Source organism: Cloeon dipterum, chromosome 4 (genome assembly GCF_949628265.1).
Source record: "Cloeon dipterum chromosome 4, ieCloDipt1.1, whole genome shotgun sequence".
NCBI classification, from domain to species: Eukaryota; Metazoa; Arthropoda; class Insecta; order Ephemeroptera; family Baetidae; genus Cloeon; species Cloeon dipterum.
In genome coordinates this window covers 28,753,888-28,761,008 of record NC_088789.1, presented here as the reverse complement: position 1 = coordinate 28,761,008, position 7,121 = coordinate 28,753,888, and the positions used below count along the sequence as shown (strand labels likewise).

The 7,121-nt window shown below is 39.6% G+C and overlaps 1 long non-coding RNA gene across 1 annotated transcript; it reads right to left on the bottom strand.

Annotated features, from left to right (window-relative positions):
- Positions 1-2,446: 2,446 nt before the first annotated feature.
- Positions 2,447-6,906, bottom strand: LOC135944056 (uncharacterized). The gene is made up of 3 exons (XR_010575269.1): positions 5,260-6,906; positions 5,034-5,146; positions 2,447-4,967 (listed from the first exon to the last, which is right to left on the bottom strand). It is a non-coding gene; the product is annotated as an uncharacterized LOC135944056 (long non-coding RNA).
- Between the last annotated feature and the right edge of the window lie 215 nt (positions 6,907-7,121).

The window sequence follows — 7,121 nt, the reverse complement described above, 5'->3', positions numbered from 1 at the left end:
TTTTTACGACATTTCGGAAAATTTTAACTTTTTAAAAAAAGCGTAACTTTTCGAAAAATGCTCGGAATTTTAAAAACCAGACATTTTTGGAATCAGCATTTCATGACGAGTTCAAAAATGTGCATTTCGACAATTTTCGGACACTTTCGATTTTTTTCGGTTTTTCCAGGTGGACACTTGGGAAATCGCGCGCAGCACGAAAACGGCTTGCACGAATGTTTTAATTTTTGCACGAGAAGTTAATGAAGATCTCTGCTAAATTTTGGCTATCTTGAAAAAATTTTCTCGGTATTTTTCCTTTTCTCATAAGGTTAAGAGATTTTTTACAGGAATTTTCTGGAAAATCCGAAAGTGGAGGAAATTTTTTTTCCACATGAAGAAGATTGCAAATTTTATCAGCTTTCAGAAACTGTGCTTATTTTTGCTCTCGGACCCATAGGTGCCGAGCTGCAAGGCCAAACTCGGACCCCTTATGAAAATGGACAATTTTGGTCTGATTTTCAAAAACCACACTTTTTCCTGCTCAGCACTTTGTTTTGTGCCCACAAACCGAATTTCATGTTTTTTTGTCGAGATGTATGACATTCGACCGCCTCGGAAATGCGGTTCCCCGAGGGTAACAAAATGTTCGGATTTTGGCCGAATTTTCTACAAAATCTTAAAAATTTCGAATTTTGAGTCTCAAATTTGGTTTTTGCGGAAAATTTCCACCCGGAAACATGTGCGGCACGACACTTTTTGCAGACTTTGATTTTGACCGTCATCCCCTGTGAGCCAAGCTTCCCACCCAACAAAACAACCCCCCCGGCCTCCGGAACAAAAAACGGACCTCAAAATCGGAATCAGCGCAAAATTTTGGTCTTAAAAACACTTTCGCACGCTGAATTTTCGAAACTTTTTTTCAAAGTGGTTTAACATGGGATTCCCATAAGAAACTTTTTTCAAAGTTGGATTTTGGGGTGCAGCGATGAAATCGCTCTGCCGAAAGGGTTCAAAATTTCACCAAAAAAACTTTCACAGTTTCTAAACCACGCGCCGTTGGAATTTTGATGCTACCCCAACCTCACGCTACGGGGTGTTCAGTTCTTATTGAACGTTCAATTATGCCCCTCCCTGTATTTTGCTGCGGGGCACACTTTCAACAACTTGTAGTACTATGATATAAATTTCACTTTTATGGAAAATACCAAATACCTGGTAAAAACTTGGTGTTATTTACCATTAAATACCAGGCTGGTAAATACTTGTGAACCCTTGTCTCCAGAGCCCAAAAAATTGGTCAATTTCCCTTGGAATCACCATGCCTGACAGGCGATTTCACTTCGGCACGATAGACGGAAAAACAAATCAATGTGACATGAAAATGAAAAATTCCAATTGAAAATGAAAACTTAGTCAGTGTGTAGCACTTAAGTTTTTAAGCTCTTTTCTACTGTCGCTTTTATCTGTGTTTAATTTGAACTCTGTGGCCATACTAAGCTTGGCCCTGGCCATGATTCCAGGCCCGTCAAAAGTCTGAGGATCCAGGTCAATTTTCAATAAAGCCAATTCCCTTGAATCCCTGAAATTTTAATACACACGCGATCTCCCCTACTGGTTCAACCTTGGTCTGGTATTTTCTACATCAGTGCCCTCAGGTTGGAATTATTGCTGGATTTGACTCTAGGCACACCGAGGTCGACATTTTTGTGTTTTTAGAAGCAGGGCAGACAAAGAGACCAGAGAGGATTGTCTCTATCTTTAAGTTCACTCGCGAAGTGTAATTATGAACATGTGCTAATCTTAAAATCCCAGTTTGGGTTCAACTGCCGCCTGTGATTGTTTTCTTCCACGGAGGAGCATTAAATTTGCCACTGGCTCGTCCAACTCAAGACCTCTACTGAGAAAGAAAATTTATGGGACATGACGTCCTGCTCATCGCCCTTCACACAGACTTGGAACTCTTGGTAAAAAGTGGAAAGCATGATTTTGAGAGAGAGCTCGCAATCTCTTTTCTGTAATACATGTAAGAAATATGAAAAGGCAACGCTGGCCTGCTGGACCAAGTGGAAGCAATCAAGTGGGTGCAGAACTAAATCTAGCTCTTAAGGTGACAAGAATACAGCAGTATTCAAAAAATGCCAGCTCTTTTTAAATAATTAGGAGGAAGCCAATTTAACCGGCTAATTGGCTAAAATTAGGGAACTACCCACCGAGAAAAATGTCAACCAAAAGGTGCCCATTGGGTGCCCGCGTTCGGTCACCCGGCTACCCCCCGTGGGCACCCAGATGGGCACCCATTGGTTATACCGCATGTCCAACCCTTCGGGCACCCGCGAGTGGTCATGCCCAGAATTCGGTCACCAAATGGGCACCCATTAAATGACCTTTCATAGAATCTCCTTATATTTACATTTAAAGTATACCTGAATTCAGGGAGCGTAATAAATGAGAGGCCGAGAATGTTCGTTGACCAAAAGCTAACCATCGGGTGCCCGGCTGAGGTTACCACCAGTGGGCAGCCAATGGTTACCTTTTGGCCACCTTTTATCTAGGGCTGTCAGGTGGCACTGGTGGCAGGTCACTTGACTTTGTCCATTAAAAAAGATAAATTTCAGCATAGCGCAAAATGACAGCCCGAGGTAAGAGGTAGCCAAAAGGTAACCATTGGGTGCCCGCTTGGGGTTACCCTCAGTGGGCAGCCAGATGGGCAGCACTTTTATTTGTTATTTCAATACAGCAAAGTAAAAATCACAAAATTAAACATTTTATAAATCAATGACCATCCATTCCCTAATATTACAATTTCTTAAAAATCCCCGGAACATGAATTCAGAAATTGAAAGGCGAAGTGTAACTCTTGACTGCGTTGTGGTATCACCTTGAAATATTTACTGTCCAACCTTGTTTTCGATCCTGAACAAATTTTCAGTTTTCAAAACATTTGCAGGTTGTAGGTCAAGGTCACCTTTCGCGACCTTTTTCGAAAATTCAAAATTAAGGGATGATAGAACCCTTAGATTTTTTGGGGTTCATGGCTGAAATGTAGCCCTTGAAATTCTGCTCAAGCTCACCAAGTTTCAAAGGTGCAATTTTAATTGAAGTTTAATAACCAGCTCGAGGCCGCTCGATCGAGTACGGCCTTTAGTCTTCGAGTTCGCCTATCATTCGTCAAGACTATTTTTACATTTTCCATTAGATTAGACACAACAAGAGGGCCCAGGGTAGACATATTAAGGTTGAAATCGACCTTCAGGGTCTGTACCTGACGAGACCCTGAGATAAAAATTTAAAAAAACTCAATTTCATCAAACTTAGTGTCTTTCTATAGGCTCTGCAGCTCTAATATAAAGCCAAAACTGCTGATTTTCAATTTTAACAACATTTAACATCACGTCAGGATTAATGGCTTCCACAATTATTTCAAGAACCGGTTTCAGGATTGTCATTCGGCAGTTTAGGCTCTATATTTGAGCTGTGCAGCGGCGAAAACCTATTAAAAGACACCATTCTTGATGAAATTGGACATTTTCTAAATTATTATCTCAGGGTCTCGTCAGGGTCAGACCCTGAAGGTCGATTTTGACCTTACTATGTCAAATCTTGGTCCTCTTGTTGTGCCTAATCAAATGGAATGGGTAAAAATATTATCGACAAATGATAGGCGAACTCGCCGACTAACGAGCATGCTCGATCGAGCGGCATCAAGCCTAAATTAAACTTTCTTTAACAAATTATAGCAAACTATTTTTGCACTTCTGAAACTTGGTGTGCTTGTTCAGATTTTCACGGGCTACATTTCAGGCTTGAACCCTGAAAAAATCTAAGGAGGCCACCATCCCTTAAGGTCGAGAAAGGTGACCTTGACCTTCAAATTGCAAATTTATGGAAAAATAAGTTTTTCAGTATCGAAATCTGGGTTTGGCAGCGAAAATTCCAAGGTGATACCTCAATACAGTTAAGTTACATTCCACCTTTCAATAACACAATAAGCAAAAACAAATAAATAATAAATAATGTAAACAAAAATTTTTCAAACCCATAGAATCGCGTACAATAGACTTTGAAGAACTGCACACTTAAAAGTTAATAAAACCTAATAATTTAAACTATAATAACACATTAATTTATGAGGTGATGCAGCAACAAAGCAAAAATAATGTTGGATGATTATATAAATTGTACGAGTTCACCAGAAGTTGTGAATTCCCCTTGGCTGCCAGCTGTTACTTTTGATTTTAATAAGATTCCTGATGCTGCGCATTCAACCCTTAAAATAATTCTATTTGATGTGCTGGAAACCAAAACCGTCCATCGTCTAAACCTGATTGTATATATATTTTCAATCTGCTGATGGTTCTAGGGTAATTGGTTGAACTGGTTATGGTTCTCAGCACATTAAAATTAATGATTTTTAGTCAAGAAGGCACGGTAACAGTATTTAAAAAAACCACAGTGCAATTAAAATCAGTATGTGGTGGCTCATCTGTTGTTTTTGATTTCAAAACTTTAAGGCTTTTGCAATTTTTAACTTTAAACCCACGATGATTATCTGACAATAAGTAATTGATTTTAAAATTTAGTTGCCACAATAGTTAACTGTCTTGGAAATTATACTAAAATCTACTTCAAGAGGAAGCCAACTTGAACTAAAAAATATGCCGCAATTCCAAACTAAATCACAAAACACAAAAATAGTTATGGGATAATATTATAGTTGTTACAAACATAACAATAGAAAATTGAAGTATTTAAGCAGCAAATTGAACTTTGTAAAAATTAATTTTCAAGGTATAAACACAAAATTTATCATCAAAAATAGCCATTAAACATACAAAGATTACCACAAATTAACCCTCTACCCATGTCGTCCAGCGCGCTTCCTGCCAAAACATGTGGGTTCGTTGCTTTTCATCTCTGCAGGAGTTCATAGTCCCAGCGCATTCCACGTCGGTAGCAAAAGCAAATCGAACCAACAGCACACAACTCTACAAAATAAAATAAAAAGTAACAATTTTCTACTCATTAATTTTGCCATGTATTCAACTACATACCTGGATAATATGCGGGCGATGTTTAGTTAAGTTTTCCAGGCTTATAACCGGATGGCCATCGTGTACAGGCAGCTATTCCCAACAAGGACATCAGGGCGGGATGCGGTAGAAGCCTGCTGACACACAGGATTGATTAAAAAGCAATTTAAAATGAATATTTTGAAGTCAGTGTCCGCTCGCGTATTTTTGTAGCCCCCAACCTAAGTAAATTCAATGATACCCTTACCTTTCGGAATATCAGGAACATCGACCATCCGTCCAAGTATCTGTTGATGTTGTCGATTTGCCGAAATGCAACCGAAATCAGGGCGAAATAATCGGCTAACAATGATGATGCAATCGCAGCGCGTCTCAACCGTCATGCTTGTTTACAGTCAGTCAGTAACTGAGCCAGATCAGCCAGATCAGCCATAGGCAGCCGGCAGCAGCAGCTGGTGCTGCTGCCGACAGTGGCGCCACACGCGCGGTTGACGAGTGTTACATAGAAACGCGCGCGATAATGCTGAGCATGAATAAGTGCTCAAAACGAGTTAATTTAAAGAGTTTGAAATGCTAATTAGTGTTATAACCAAATAAATTTCTAAAAAATAATTTCTACGAAACATGAACTCAAGAATTTACGGTGGTTATTTTAGGTTGCTCATTGGTTGCCCATTGGTTAACCCATTTTGGTTATCAAAGTTTTTTTATTTATTTGTGTAATTTTACTACTTTTACAAAAATATTTTCCAAAATAAGTTAAAACTTTTGTGGTGACGAAAAACTGACAAAATTTGAGGGTAAAAAAGCAAGTAAAGGAAAAAAGTGCCCGCGCATTGGTTAACCATTGGGTAACCAAAAGTTGCCCCTTTTAAGCAATCATATATTAAAATGCATAAAAAATTTATTTTTCATTCCTAACAATAACCAAAACAATATTTTTTTTCTGTGCCCAAAATTTTACGAACACAGTTCATGATCCGGTCACACCGCAGTTATCCGATCCGAGCTACCCGAAAGCTGCCCGATGGTTGCCCACGACTGGGCACTGGCAATTTTAGGTGATCCCAGCCAAATATAAAAAATTCCAACGAAGCCAGGTTCAGGGTCATGCCTGAAATGCAAAACCACTCTTAGTTTAATTTTTTGGTGACCGCAAGTGACCATGGTTAACCGCCTGCCCACTCCGAGTATCCGAAAGGTGCCCGATGGGTGCCCAAGACTGGGCACGGGCAATTTCGGTGATCCGAGCCAAATTTCGAAAAAAATCCGATGAAACATGATTCAGGATCATGCCTGAAATGCAAAATCACCCTTAATTTTAATTTTGTTAGGTGACCGCAAGTAACCCCCTGCCCGCTCCAGGTAACCGAAAGGTGCCCATCGGGTGCCCAAGACTGGGCACTCAAAATTTGCATGATCCAAGCCAAATTTAAAAAAAATCCAATGAAACATGAATCAGGATCATGCCTGAAATGCAAAATCACTCTTAGTTTTAATTTTGTTAGGTGACCGCAAGTAACCCCCTGCCCACTCCGAGTATCCGAAAGGTGCCCGATGGGTGCCCAAGACTGGGCAGTGGCAATTTCGGTGATCCAAGCCAAATTTAGACAAAAATTTAATGAATCATGATTCAGGATCATGCCTGAAATGCAAAATCACCCTTAGTTTTAATTTTGTTAGGTGACCGCAAGTGACCCCCTGCCCGCTCCGGGTAACCGAAAGGTGCCCATCGGGTGCCCAAGACTGGGCACTCAAAATTTGCATGATCCAAGCAAAATTTCAAAAAAATTCCAATGAAACATGAATCAGGATCATGCCTGAAACACAAAACCACACTTTGCTCAACTTTCGTCAGGTGACCGAAAAGTGACCGCGGTTACCCCTCTGCTCGCTGGGTAACACAAATTTTCAAGTATAAAACACATCTTGAATTTTAAAATTATAAATTTTACATCAAGAATAAAATCTTAAGTGTTTCAGTATTAGTAAACAACCTATTTTAGCCTGAAATTGAAACCAATTTTTTAAAAAAGCAAATTTATGCCGGCATAAACCAGTTTAAACCTCCAGGTTAAAATTTTTGGCGCTAACAAACTCGAGGGAACT